General features: G+C 39.5%; 1 long non-coding RNA gene across 1 annotated transcript in view; it reads right to left on the bottom strand.

Moving 5' to 3' along the window:
- Nucleotides 1-10,216: 10,216 nt before the first annotated feature.
- LOC117151721 overlaps nt 10,217-14,710 on the bottom strand; it is a 7,604-nt gene continuing 3,110 nt past the window's right edge. Inside the window, exons 2-4 of the long non-coding RNA XR_004461823.1 lie at nt 12,212-12,287; nt 12,002-12,133; nt 10,217-10,445 (exon numbers count right to left, since the gene is read on the bottom strand). This is a non-coding gene — a long non-coding RNA (uncharacterized LOC117151721). The remainder of the gene's footprint in view (nt 10,446-12,001; nt 12,134-12,211; nt 12,288-14,710) is intronic.

Genomic DNA, 14,710 nt, shown 5'->3' with positions numbered 1-14,710 from the left:
AAAATGTGTCTTAAAACAGCGGAACAGCTGTATATTGCAATTCAGCATGCTTTATAATCGCTTTATGTATAAATAGATTCTAAATTCTACATTGTAGATATTTTTCATGGATCTAAAATTATGCATCGTGCATATCGTGGATGGATCCTGTGAATCCTGTATCGTAGATATTGTAAATAAATCCTAAATTGCAAATGAATCGTAAATTCTATGCTGTAGATATCGTAGATGCATTCTAATATGTATGTAAATTCTAGGTTTATATGGTTAGTGTAAATTGTAGAAAGTTTGGATTTACTAAGTCTGACAAAGACGATTGGGACTGAAGTGAGACTTCGATTAAGCTAGGACTCGAATAAGATATTAAAATAATCGGACTTGGAATATAGTTTGAGCTTTTTATTATTCGAAACGTTCGATCGATCGAAGCGATTGTAATTTAATTAATCCTTTGTGCTATGATTTGAAGACGTCAGAATTATATAACGATGAAATATGAGAATCGAGATGTAAAAATTGAGGAAGATTGACAGATCGTGATATTCCGATTTGCTGACTTGTCTGGGCTCCTTGATTGATTATTAATGTAAATATTTTGCGCATATCGAACTTCCATGCTTTATATTGTAGTTCTGATAAACTTTGATTTAGAGCAGTGAAGGTCAATCAAAACAGCAACCGGTTTATACTACTTACTTTGCACTTGGCATATGGAATATTCTTAGTTTTCATCTCCCACATGTTTTGCAAAATCGTTAAAATTATCTATGATTTCATTAATTAACGATAACGTTGTTATTGCAAGTATTCTGCAAATAGCTTTTGTTCAAATTTGTATGGAAATCAACAATCGTAAATTGCTCGAATCAGGATCAATCTCTTTTCTTGACCGTTGCCTTCTTCTCATCTTAGTTTCTACAATTCTTCTTATGCTTTGTTATATTTATACACACGATTATAACACGCTAAGGGACATCTATTAGTCTCGTTACGGTGTTAATTAATTTTTAAATGTCTCTATACAGCATAACATACTCGTATAAAGTTTTATCATCGTGCTTTCTTGATTCAATTAAAAAAAAGAAAAAGTACGAAGTATAATGAAAAATTGTAACCGTGAAAATACATTCGACGAATAGCAATCGTCAGACTGCGGATCTTCATGCAAACATAGGAAATTTGAAGGCGTCAAATTGCACAGAATGCGCGTGATATGAAGAAATATGGAAAATATACGAAGAAGATATACAGTGCTTTCTGCAACATACGGTAGATAAAATAATTTTCTATCGAGATTCTATTTCTTGAATTACGCTCTCAAATGTACGAATTTGCGTAAAAATCCGTATTCTGGTAGTCGCAGTGCGTGGAAAGCAGTCGGAGCTGCGCGGAAACTAGACCGGCGAAGTTTGTATGGCGACGGATGATATTTCTTCGTTAGAGTTGCGAGGATCAAAGGAAACGTCGATGGAACAGAATGGAGGGATCGGTGGCTAACGTTTGTGCACGATAATACCGAGTCAATTGTTATTTCCTCGATCGTCATATCGGTTCCAGGTCGTACACGAGCCGACCTTAGACCTCGCGGCACGCGTCTTGCTTCTCTTCTACCTCTTCCGTCAGCCGTCTTCCTTCATAATATCTAATGAAATTGACCTTTCGTCTTGAAAATGTAGCGTTAGGTTATTCGATAAATTCATAGCGAAGTTTAAGCAGAAATCGAAAAAAGTATATTATAATTCGTGAAATTCATAGAACTGGACCTATTATCGTTTTCAATATTTAACAGCGAAGAAAGATGGTATTAGACTGAACGATTTAAATAAATCGAGGACGATCGTCGTAGAATTTCCAGAAGTTGATAAATTTGGAGAATTATCGATTTCGTATTGATTTTGGTATTTTCCAAGGTCTGGATTATTGTTCGACGAACCTTGTACTTGTTTACAATTCTTCCAATCGTATTGCGTCCCATTTCCCGCTGATATTTTTCACATTCTCTGGATCAAGGCTGAACAAGCCGAGACGCAAAAAAGTAAGTATAACTAGAAAAGAACTTCGTCGAAGGGGAAGTAAACATGTTGGTTGGTGAGTTTTCTTGTCAAACCGGAATCTTCAACAGCGTCTGTTGTTCCTCTGCAGTCACCGGCGACATTTCGTACACGTATGCAATTTCTCGCGAAATTATACGTGTCGGTTGGATCTTTGTAGATAGATATTTGCGAAAGTTACGGAAATGGCATTTGCAACAGAACAACAATTCTTATGCGATCCACAAAAAGTTACGAATTCTGAAAAGCTTCGAAATCAACAAGCTCGATCATCGCCACTATTTATTTTCATCGCTCCGTTGCTAATCCGTCCTTTCTTCTTAGTTGCTCCAGCTCCGCTTTTCCAAATAAAGAAAACCATGTAATTAACCAAACCACGTATGGTCTCGTATGGCACGAAGAATACAAATTCATGATAATACGACGAAGACTCTATTTACAAAGCAACTAACGTTTCGTTCTTTCTACAATCCTACAATCCACAAAATGGCATTAAACTTCCTAAACTTGAAACTCGGTTTGTTCGGTTTACAAACCAACGAAGATAGAACGACCGAGAATCCAAGCGGCGAAATGCCGATAGAACCTAACGAAATTAATTTCCACGTAATCAAAAGTTCGAATAGACGATTCTCCTGTGAGCACGGCGTTATCATAGAAGCACTCGCCGATGTAATAAAGTCGTAACGCGTGCAATAAACGCGCACTGCAACGCGAGCCGACGATCTAAATTGAACAGGGTAACTTGGGTAAACTTAACTAGGGTAAACTTGGAAGAAATCATACGGAAGATCGGTTGTATTGGCTACAACGAACGCACGGTAAGTAAGAACGTTTGTAGTGGAAATGCTTCGCCGATGATACTCGCCATGATAATGCTCGTGGTCGTAATACAAAACTTGCGAACCGTCGTCAGCCACCTGTCAGCACGTCCTCGCTCACACGTGTCTCACATCATTGACGTAAATCGCGATACACGGAATACGGTAGATTAGCTTACGATGGAAATCGAGGAATTTTGTTTTTAAAACAAGAATGGAATACCAAGATGGGTACGTGTGAGAAAACATTTGAATGGCTTGTCATTTCCTGTTTTCGGACACGTACGTATTTTGAAATACGAGGGAGGTTGGTGAAAATTTGGAATATTGAAAAGTTTAAACATGAAGTTTGGACACGTTTTATTTAATTAGATAGAAGGTGCTCACAAATATCTGGTAAATAGAGATATAAGATGTATACAATCTGCAAAGGTGTATATAAAATATGCTAAGCATAGCGTTCGTTGTAACATTTAACGAAAGAAATCTCCGTTTGCGAACATCAAACTCAATTTGTTTAGTTACGTTTATAAAGACATGGATTTGTATGACCATCTGTAGTCTGTCTACATACAATTAGATAATTATAAAGCAGACTTCTTAATTTACGTATGTTGTTAAAGATTGAAGAAATGATTCTCTAGCCGAAATTCAGAGAGTGTTAAAATTTGCAAGTCTATAAAGCAAGATTTTTGTGACGTTCGTTGATAAATGTAACGAAGGACGATCAAATTCTTCGAACGTGAATGAATCTTTTTAATTAATTACAATTCCTTTAGTTACAGAAATCTATGTAATAACCAGATATTCTTAATTACGAAATATATCCAACGTCAAGTAGAAAAGAAAATTCGAAATTCCGAAGAAACGAAATATTTTAGTGGTAAAAGTTTGAAGAGTTAAAGAAATTCAAGACATTAAAGAATCGCGATAATTACTCTAATTACACTGTCAAACATAGAGCAAGAATCAAAATGCAACATTCCAAAGAAACGAAAGGAAAGGGATCGAAGGAACGAATAGATCGTATTTTTATGTATTTCGTCAAACGAGCAACGAGGACACGGTTCAACCATACACTACTATAATATCATTTCTTTATTTAGGAGGGCAGTCACGGTGAACCAGAGCGAGCACCTAACACGCAGCATTTACGATAGGCCAGACTCAATAGGTTAATAGTAGGGTTTACACTAATCGAATGGGACGGAACTCGAGCGAACCGAGAGCAGAGTGAGTGGCGAAAATAATTCAGCTTAGTGATCTAATTCACCTATTGCCTCGTTCGGTCCTGGTTAAACGATGAAACATGATTGTGCCTCTGGCTGAACAGTAATTGGCATAATTGTTTCCCAACCGACTCGACATTTACAAGATTCTTTCTCAACTTGAACAATTATTCGACAAAGATATCGAATATCTTCTTTAAAAATCTTCCAATCCATCCTTAACGTAACTGTTTCTCAAATGTCTAAAAATTTCAAAGATTCTTTCGCAAGTCAAGGAATCATTCGCAAATTATTCGATAAAAATACGAGATATTTTCTGTGAAAATATTTTAAATCATACGATGAATATAATCGAAACACAACATAACGCCAAACGTTTCAAAATTCGAAAGATCCTTTCCTAATTTAGAGAATTATATACCAATTATTCCATAAAACTATAAAATATTACGTTGACAAATTTTCGAAAAGAAATATATCCTTTTAAGCGTGATTCGATCGTATTATCACTTTTCGGTCTAATCATCCGACAGAGTGATATTTCATTGAGTTAGAGTTGTATTAACCTAGTGCACTGTTATTGCACAGTAACTCTATCTAATTCAGCTGATCGTTAGTCTCAATGCACGCGGTGGAATAATTTTCTGGCTGACACCAGGCCAAATTGCAATTGTCCGCTGTCGCTGCGCCTTTAATCGATGAATTTAAGAACAAGTGGCCCGGTTCTCGTTTCCATTTCGTTCATAAATCATTCGCTCCTTAACCCTTCGAATTAGACTCTATAATTTATTGGCACCGATCCGTCCGCTCAACGTGTCCTCGAGTTGATTATTAAGAACGGTTAAACTTCGAATAATCGTAGAATTAAACTCTTACAATTCCATTTCTTAATTTCGAGATCCATGCGTGTGTAGAAAAAATTACATCTATCAATTGAAAACGAGCGTCGAATTTTGCTATTTTCTAGCATTCGATACTATTATTTTTAAGATCCCATTTATCTTATTTCCCATTTAATTTAGCAATTTTACACTTTCGAAATTCCTATATAAATGGATGGAAATGCACAGTCTACTAATTAGCAAAAGTAACATGCCGTAATTCAAACGATGCTTTATATGCGGTTCAACTGCACGGTTCAACTAATCTACAGCTGAACGATCTAAGCTTCCTGAATTGACTCGTTGGACGGATGCGTGCATTATGCAGAGGATGGTGGGGGAGGGTGCGTTGCTAGAAAGAGCCGCGAAAGAGACACGTGGAAGAAGTAGGTCTCCGCCAGTGTTCGTCGAGGATCATCCTAATCTGCGTTACCATCCGTACTTACCTCATTGTCGTTGACTGATCATGCACCTTGCTCATGCACATCGCCCCCCGCAGTGTTGCAAGGCATTAGTGCACGCGGCCTGACCTCTGGCCAAGCTATCGTCGTCGGCCGACTGACGCTGCTCCTCTTCACGATTGACACACAACGTTATCGTGATTATCGTTAATAAGCGGCAGACACGCAAATCTACCGAGCAAATTTTGTCACCAGGACCTGACTCGTTCTTGTCCATCTTTTTTTCAGGCTGCGCCGAAATAATCGGTCGCGACACCTCAGACGTGGGGTCTTCGTAGGTCTTTGGTTTCTTAACCCCCGGTCAGCTGTATGATTAGGTCATTTCAGAGTCGACTGTGGTGAATGAATTATGAGAATACAGTTTTAGAGCGTACAGTGGCTATGAAACTTATCGGAACATTACCCTTAGCTTCCAACGAAGCTTTCGTCTTTTCTAATCAGAGTCTGCGCGTTTCATTTTTATAGCAGATTTTTGCGCTCTTACTTTTGAGGATGCAACTAAGTGAGCCACGCAAAACGGTTAAGAAGGATCTTATTATTTTCTATGTTCTCGCTGGTATTCTCTTTGCAGAAAAATGAATGTTTCTTATATTTTGAATCATCTTTGTCTCTCTATCGATTCGAGTACCGATCTTACCGAATATATTACTAAATTCATGCTATAAAACAGGATCCTAAGGCTTCAGAAAAATCTACGAAAATTATCACTGATAACGCTTTTATATCGATCCCCGACGAAAGCAGAAAAAGGAACATCCATAGCGGAGGTGAGGAGCAGATGAAGATCAAAGACAGAGTTTCCGTCGATCGCTACAGAAGACGCGACGATAATTGCTCGTTATCTGTTTAGAAGATTTCATTTACCGTGTCCTGTCCCGTTTCTCTATTTGGTAACGATTCTACGTACGATCAAGGAATTTCTCGACGAGCAGCAGATACAAATTGTCTAGGGGAGCAGCGCGTGAACACCCGAGTATAAAAATACAATTATGGATGCAATCTGTCGATAGTTGTTTTGCTGATTTACGCCGTCGAGGTCCAAGTTCAGACGCCACGATCGACCTGGCTGTGTCGATGGAACGAAGTGGTGTCGACGACACCCTTATCGTTATACCGGTCGGAAAACTTTCGCGTCGCATAGCATCTGCTCGCTATGTCGATAGACACATACACTGGTTCACGAAAATGCTCCAACACTTGTCATAGAAAAGTTTTATGTCCGCATCGTGTGTGAAATATAAAACATTTTGAGATTTCATTAGCACTGTGGTGAAAGTCGGATTTTCACGCACTTGCGGGAAATCCGAAGACACAAGAATACACAGGTCGCAGATAATATGCGAAAATATGCAGAATATCTAAAACATGTTGCAATATATGCATACTACTCGTTGTGATATTTAATAAGTAACGCAATTTACACGAATACCATGCTTTAAATTTGTAAAGATACGAGACTGCATAAACGTTTCTCAGTCTGATCACGATTATGAACTGACGACAAACTAACTACAAATCTGGCCCAAACAACTTTGAAGATACGTGTGTCGGTGATTATGAAATAAAGATGGCACGCGAAGTCGCTAACATTGATTTATCACAGTGATGGCAGAATCACGATCGCGGTCGTGACGAACTTCATTCACGAGCGCGACCGTAATTTTTTTTATCACCAAGGAATTTGCTCCGTGTGATCGTAATTCTTCGTCCCGATTGAATTTTTTTTCTAATAAAGTACTTCGATGTAGCTTGCATAAAAATACCAGCATACAACGTACATTTATTTCGTCTGATACTAAAGATAAAAACAATTCAATTTTCTTTCCTTTGTCTTACATCGATATCTTAAAAAGTAAAATACTAATTCTTCCCCTCGATTTCGAACGAACGTGATCGAATATCAATGGCGATTCACGAGTAGCAATACGCATCATTTCGATTTTACGCAAGCCGACTTCGCGTTGTGTCTATTTATGTTTGAATCATCCGAAATCATCTTCGCAAAGTAGTAGAAATTGAAGTGTCAGATTAAGTTGCTTGGGTTAGGTTAAGGTTAAGGTTAGGGTTAGGGTTAAGAATTGTAGAATCGAGTTGGTTGTTACGTCGTTAAACAGAATTTCGTTCACGCGTTAAACGCGAGACTTGAAATATCTCGAAATGAGAAATGCGTGACTTGGACCACTTTCGTAATCATCGGCACATATATAGAAATAACAAGATATTTAGCACAAGTATATGTACATTTCGCGGAGATCGCAAAAATATTTAAGTAATCGATTATCCATTTAAACCTCGATATCCGGTGAGACCATATTTAGCACTTATAATATACTTAAAATAACTACTCTCGCTGTATACTAACTTTTTATTAAATATATGTATTTTTGCGATAGGTACTCGTAATTTCTATACATCTTCAAACTAATTTCAAATTATACCGATATAATCATGACACACGTGTCTCGCCAAAGTGCCAATGGAATCACAAAATGATCGGCCACCTGTAATTTATATTTTTCAATGATGTCGCGCTTTTACGCGTTTACGTTTAATCGCGTTTCGATGCTTGATCCTTAACGAGCCGGAAACCTCGAGCCTGCTAAATACGCCGAGTCGAACCTAAACAGCGCTTGATTGAGAAAACATTGGTTACACAATTGTCGTAACCGGTTCGTAGAAAACACACCCTGAACGTTGCTCCGCGGAACATGCGCCTCTCGCGTGTAATTACACGCGTTGTGCAATTCCACTCGAACTTTTTGTCCAACTAATCTGTGAAATGCATCGATGAAAGTCACGGCACCTCTCTTTGCAAATCGCATTGAAATGAAAATAGCATACATATAAAATCGGCTACTCGACGAACCTATTTATATTTACACGATTTGGTATATTAAAAGCGAGCACAGTCGTTTCTAGGGTGAAAACGGTTCACGGGCCAATATCCACCGAAAATAGAAGAAACGTTTCGTAATGGGTGTCTTAACGCGAACTTAAACTCGTAATAGAATTTCCAGCTACCATAAAGTTCCATACGACTCAAATTTTTGTATCCTTAAGCTCTTCGCGCTTTCTATAGCCCCGCTACTAATAATTTCACACCTAAGCCTAACGCAGACCAGCATTCGTCGAAAGTAAACGAAAAGTGTTTTAACAAAACTTTCGTTCGCTACAAAGTTCTATCAAACTTGATTTTCTGGTCTTGAAACCATCGGCTTATCCTTTTCGCAGAATCTCTTCGGCACTGATTTGCGTTATTCCAGAAGAAGGCCTAACTGGACGTTATAATTTCGGAAAAGAGACCTATTCTCACTTAGCCGAAACCAGCATTCACGGAAAATAGAAGAAATGAAAGCGTTTCAATGAAATCTCCATCGAGCGCCGCCAGTTCCGTCAGAATCGAGCATCGGCCTCGCTCGGCTCTTCCTCCTTATCAATCGAAGCTTTTTCCGCGGCAGCCGACTAAATATTCGGAATATTACGCTGTTCTCATCCGCTTCTCGTTCTGTTATTGTTCTATATTTAAACATGAAACTTTACCCCTCGGCAGCCAGTGCAACAATTATTATATACATAAAAGACGCGCTCATACGTAATGGCCGTTCTCGCGGACAAACACCAGAGATATTCAATAAGGTGCATGACACATCCAAGCTTTGCTCTCTCCCCTGGTGAAAACAGAGACAGAGATAGAGAACGGAACGGAACGGGCCGCGCTATCTTGGACATTCACATCGGTTCAGAGGTCAATCAATTGGAAATGAGAGATGGCGAGAAAAAGGTTGGCGAAGAAGGCGAGAGTGTGGTCGCGAGCGTTGGAAACCGGCCGTTAATGGTCAGCTGCGTTATAATTGAAACCGGCAGTCTTTATTGTCGCAATTATTCTCGCACGGGTAATGGACCTTTTTACGAGACGCACGAGAGAAATTTGTCGGTACACGGCAGGCACGCTGATCGACGATCCTTCCCCTATCGCCCGATGAAATTCGTGCGAGGTCACGGAAAGTATCTCGGGAAACGCGTGGAATTAGAATCACACCGATGGTTCGTCGTTTCTGTGAAAATGGGCTTGATGCAACACATAAGTAGTAAACTTCTCTTGTCTATTTTCTAAGATCACCCACCACAGGGTTATTCGAGCCATATTATCGTTTTCTATATTTCTTCGTCGTTGGATCCGAAGTACGGGATATCTTCTCATTCTCTGGTTATTATATCAAGGACTAGCGATGTCGCGCAATGTACAAAGCAAGATTGAATTTTAGGATGTCGAAGCTTAAGTGACTCGAACAAGTAATTACGAACGAGAATAAATAATTCACGTTACGTGGTAACGTGATCGAAGCCAGAGAGATTCTATGGCTCGAGCAAGAAAATCAAAAATAATAAAGTAACGTTGGAGGTTTCGTCTTCCAGACACTCGAGTTACATAACTTGTCAAGTATACGTAAATTTGTCTGATCATAACTAGACAGAGTTATAGAAATGTTGGAAACGCTTCGTTAAAATAACTGGATTTATGTGTGAACTGTTGGTGAACCTTAATTGGGTTAAATTTGAGTAATCTGCGGGACGCACGCGGAACTTTAAACTGGTTGCTTGAGTTAATATCAAGAAATTAACCTTTCCGCTGCAGAAGCCTCTGCCAAGAAGCAATCATGCGGCATGAATGTACTTACGAGGTATACGTGCGTTGGTAATTTTGTTTCAGACCATCATCTTGTGATCGCTTTGTCGGAACTTCTTTGCAGAGGAAGGATTTACCTACGATTAGTAAAGATCTATTAAAAATCTTCATTCCCCCGTTATCTCGTAAATGATAGCATAAATTAGAAGTTGGATCGTTAAATAATATCGTACAACGTACATGATATGTTCGTAAAAAGTATCCGTAAGTCTGCAAATACTTTCATAAACCACTATAACTTTTATGTATCTTATCTCTATTTTTTTAAATAAATAGATCGTTTATTTCGTGAGCGGTGCAGGTCCATTCGTGACTCTGAAAAAACACATTGGTCTGGTTAATTTAAACAAAAAATATCATGTGAACGTAATGTAAATGATAAAAGTATATTCGCATAATGAATTTACACTTACTTAAACGCATAGAGAAATGGACGAACTACGTAGACCTCGACAGGATATTTCAATCGACAGAAACGCGAACACCTCGATATTTCGAAACAAAGGGGAACTCCATTTCCGAAATAAACGACCCATAATGCCTCTTGAGAAATTTTATTTCGGAGTAAGCGTTACTTCCACGCCGCATTTCTACCGAATCGTGTTTCGCCAAGGCTGTTTAATATTTCCACGAAGCAGTATCTATCATAGGACCACCCAGTGACGAGGCATTATTTTGCTAACACTCTCTTGTTCGTCACAGCATTGATTTACGAGCTTGTAAATTCCGACTTCACGACCGCTTTGAAAGCAGTTGCGACGCGACGCCTCTATAAAGTTTATTTCCGGTTCTTTTACGAGAGAATCGCTGCGATGCATAATTAACTGAAATCGCGTGCGTCCTCTATCGTTCCAGAAATTACGTTTCTTACGAAATTATCGATCCGTCGGTCGTCCTACTAATAATTCATCGATCGGAGCAGGGTAATACGATCGAGCGATCAACTAATCTGTCGATCGAGTCCTTGTATTCACAAAAACATTTTTGTGAATGACTACGTTATCTGATTTATGGTTTGTAGCTCGGTTGCAAGTGAGGAAACGTAGATGCCAATGACTCGAGATATTCACCCAAAGGTCAGTTTACAATATTTTTAGACCTCCATGGGGTTTGGTGAAAAACAAGAAACAAACATCAGGCTGAAATACAACGGGGGTCACGAAATACGAGTGACCCTAGAAATTATGTGCGTATAATTGGGTCCCTTTAGGCCCCGAACATACATCCGTATGGCTAGATAACAGTATCCTACTAAAGCAAGAAAACCATAAAAATATCGATCAAAGTCGGTCTATCTGGAAAATAAATAACTTGTTTTCTATTGAAATCGATATTACCGGAATGTAACTTTGTCTAAAAATAAGTTTCAGATATCTGTCTTTTCCTTCTTTTCTTTCAATTTTTTTTTTTTTTTTTCGTTACCATCTTTTTGTACAATATGTATTATCGAGATCTTTCCTTTACAAAAGTTTATTAATAAATTACAATTTTGCAAAATACACGGATATTTCTCGCGCCCTTTCCCACGCTTTCTACGTTATCGATCAGCTGATATTACCAATTTACTCGCATCGTTTGATCAGATTTTAATCTTCACCTTCGTTTTGTTAACCTATTACGTATAAAGTAGCTAATAATTCTACTGCGCACGAATTTTTGAACGTCCTAGCCTGTCAATACTACGAATAATCGACTCCTTAAATACTTTTACGATCTCTGTGACATACACTACCACCAAATATTATCTCGTAGCTTCTATGTACATTTTCACGATATAATCGTAATCGAGTCTTATTGCGGAGTTAATGAGAGCTCAAAATATTTCGTTATAACAGGCATAAGATAGTGTACGAGAAAGTTTCTGTACCTACCCTCGATATTGGCCACGATCTGGCAGAAAAATTGGCACCTGTTCCACGACTCGTAAACGCAATCTCATCGTCGATTGTCAGCATCGTGCAGCAATCTCTTTCAGCCTGGTAGCCAAAGACTTCTTCGCAGCCCTTAAATACGAATATAATATAATTTATTTATAAAGCAAAACGACAGCTACGCGAATCGGTAAACAAAGAAATACTCACGGGATTGGCAATCTGAGTAACGAGTTGGCTCGTCTCCTCCTGGTGAACCGATTAAACGGGGAACGGGATAACAAATCTGGTCAACAAATTTTCACGATTCAAAACAGTTAAAAAAAATTTAACCTTTTCATAATCTTCAACCCCCTAGAACCTCCAAGTATCGTTAACTTCTGGCCTCGTGTAGGCTATTCTAAAACGTCTGCCATAATCGAAAACAGTGAGGAAAGACTGACCTCTTTGTAATCTCCAATCTTTACTTCCCTTCGGATCGATCAATCGTACAAAATATCGCGTTATCTTATCCCGGATATAAGAATACATCTCCGAAGGGGAAACGAAAGAACGAAGGGTCACGGGTCACGTTCGAAGGGTCGATTCCCTAGGGAGCGGCGTTCTCCGTGTTTGAATCAGCCGGTGAAACTGGCGGGCACATTTTTTCGACGGTGATGGCGCCGCCGTGGCAACGATAACCGATAAGGGACACGAGTTACACGCACGATAACCCCGTGGTAACTCGCGCATGAGGTCACGCCGGGGAGCGGCACGCTTTCCTCCTACACGGCCGACTTCGTGGCGTTTATATTTAGATTATCAATGGCCGGCCAGGGTATACCAGGAAACACGGACACGCTTAGAAGAAATCGACCAGGGATTCCTGGAAATCGGAATCCGGATTCGTGATTACGGATACGTATATTTTCGTACGATGCCCGAAAACTGCTGGCCGCCTAACTCGCCTAAATCATTTCGCCGACTAGTGACATCGGGGCCGCCAGTGAAGATTCAGGCGCGTTCACTTCGTTCAGGCGAATCGATTCGCAGTGACAGATCTGTATTTGCCTCTGATGTTGTTTATTTGTCCTCGACGAGAGCTATGCGTTCCGAGTAATTGTATGATATATTATTCAGCCACGGTGTACGCGAACAGAGAGGAACCGAAGCAAACAATCGTGTTTAGTTAATAGACAATGAAATTTAAACATCGATACAACTTGAATGGATGATTACGCTGATTGCATCGTGTGTATGTTAAAGTGTTTGTTCGATGCTTACACTTTGAATGTTTAAAGCTGTACGATGTTTAGCGGGATATCTACTGCGTGAATGCTCCAAGATGTACAGTGTGCGATGTCTGAGGACGTTCAGTGCCAAAGATTGTCCAGTGTTTGGATGTTACACGAGTCCGTGTTTGCTCGATGCGATTCGAATGGCGAAGTTTGTAATTAACGAAGATGGCTAAACGTTTCATGCGTTAACGTACATCGAAATATTTAGGCAGTCGATCGGCTATTCCATTTAAGCCTTTGTCGTCCAATGTCTCTACAACGGCGGCAATTATTCGTTCGAGTATTTACAGTCTGCTTCGACTAGTTGATAGTGCTACCAGAATAATACACCGACCGCAAGGGGTTAACAATCCTCGATATTTAACCATAGATAGCTCTAATTGTACGTTCAACGCGATTCATTCGTGTTACATACTAATTTTCTACTAAATGTACATTTCCAGCGTGTATCTTGAAACTTCTAGCTAGTACGTTGCAACTTCATACACCGTCGAATTAGCTTCGAAGCTGATATAATCGCGGTAGTCGTATCTTGTCGCAGTTCTAATAAAATTTGAACATGTCTTATGCAGGGTGTCCGATAACGTGCGATATAACCGGGTGGAGGAAGACTAAGTCGAACACGTAGAATACATTTCTTTTCGTGTAACGCTTCGTTTCTGAGGAAATCGAGTTTAAAACTGTCTCGAGTATACTTGAACTTGGCTAAATCTGCACTGAATACGATCAACGATAGTTTAAACTGCGCGTGAAAATAAGTCAAAAATGTAGAATACAATTTCTTCGTAAGATGCCTCGTTTTCGAGGAAAATAAATTTGAAAGCGTATCGTGCGTGTGCGTTGGATCAGTTCTTAACCAAATTCTATTTTCTTGAAGACGAGGCCCTGAATCGTTTACTCGCTGTTCGTACCGTTTATTCGTACCAAATCGATACGTAGCCGAGTTTGGGTATACTCGACAAATCTTCAAACTCGATTTTCTCAGAAACGAAGCGTCATATGAAAAAATTGTAAAGTATATTTTCGATTTACTTGCTCGAGTAGGACAAAGACTCGGCGTTCAGACTGTCGATATTTCCAGATATTCGACATTCTCGTCAATATCGACGATAAATATCGATAGTCTGAACGTGCCTTCGCGGTTTTCTATGGCAAATGCTGAAATTGTTTTAGCATGGTAAATGTTTCGACTGTTTTAAACGGTAACTATTGGAATTACCGCAGGAAACCACGGTGGGAAATCGAAACGCCAGTGACTCACTGATTCTGTACGCTTGTTCTAACATTGGCGCGGGACGGCGCAACGAGAGCGATAAAAGGCCAGCCGCCCCGCGTCTCTTACATAAAAGTAATAACAACTGTTGGACGCGTGCCGGTCTCTTGGACCAGTAGCCAGGTCGTAGTAGAGAATCGTGCGGCTGAGGCGTGTGCA

Source organism: Bombus impatiens, unplaced genomic scaffold (assembly GCF_000188095.3).
Source record: "Bombus impatiens unplaced genomic scaffold, BIMP_2.2 scf_0382, whole genome shotgun sequence".
In the NCBI taxonomy this organism is placed as follows: domain Eukaryota; kingdom Metazoa; phylum Arthropoda; class Insecta; order Hymenoptera; family Apidae; genus Bombus; species Bombus impatiens.
Note: the sequence above shows the minus strand (reverse complement) of the source record. Positions and strands in the feature narration are given on the sequence as shown.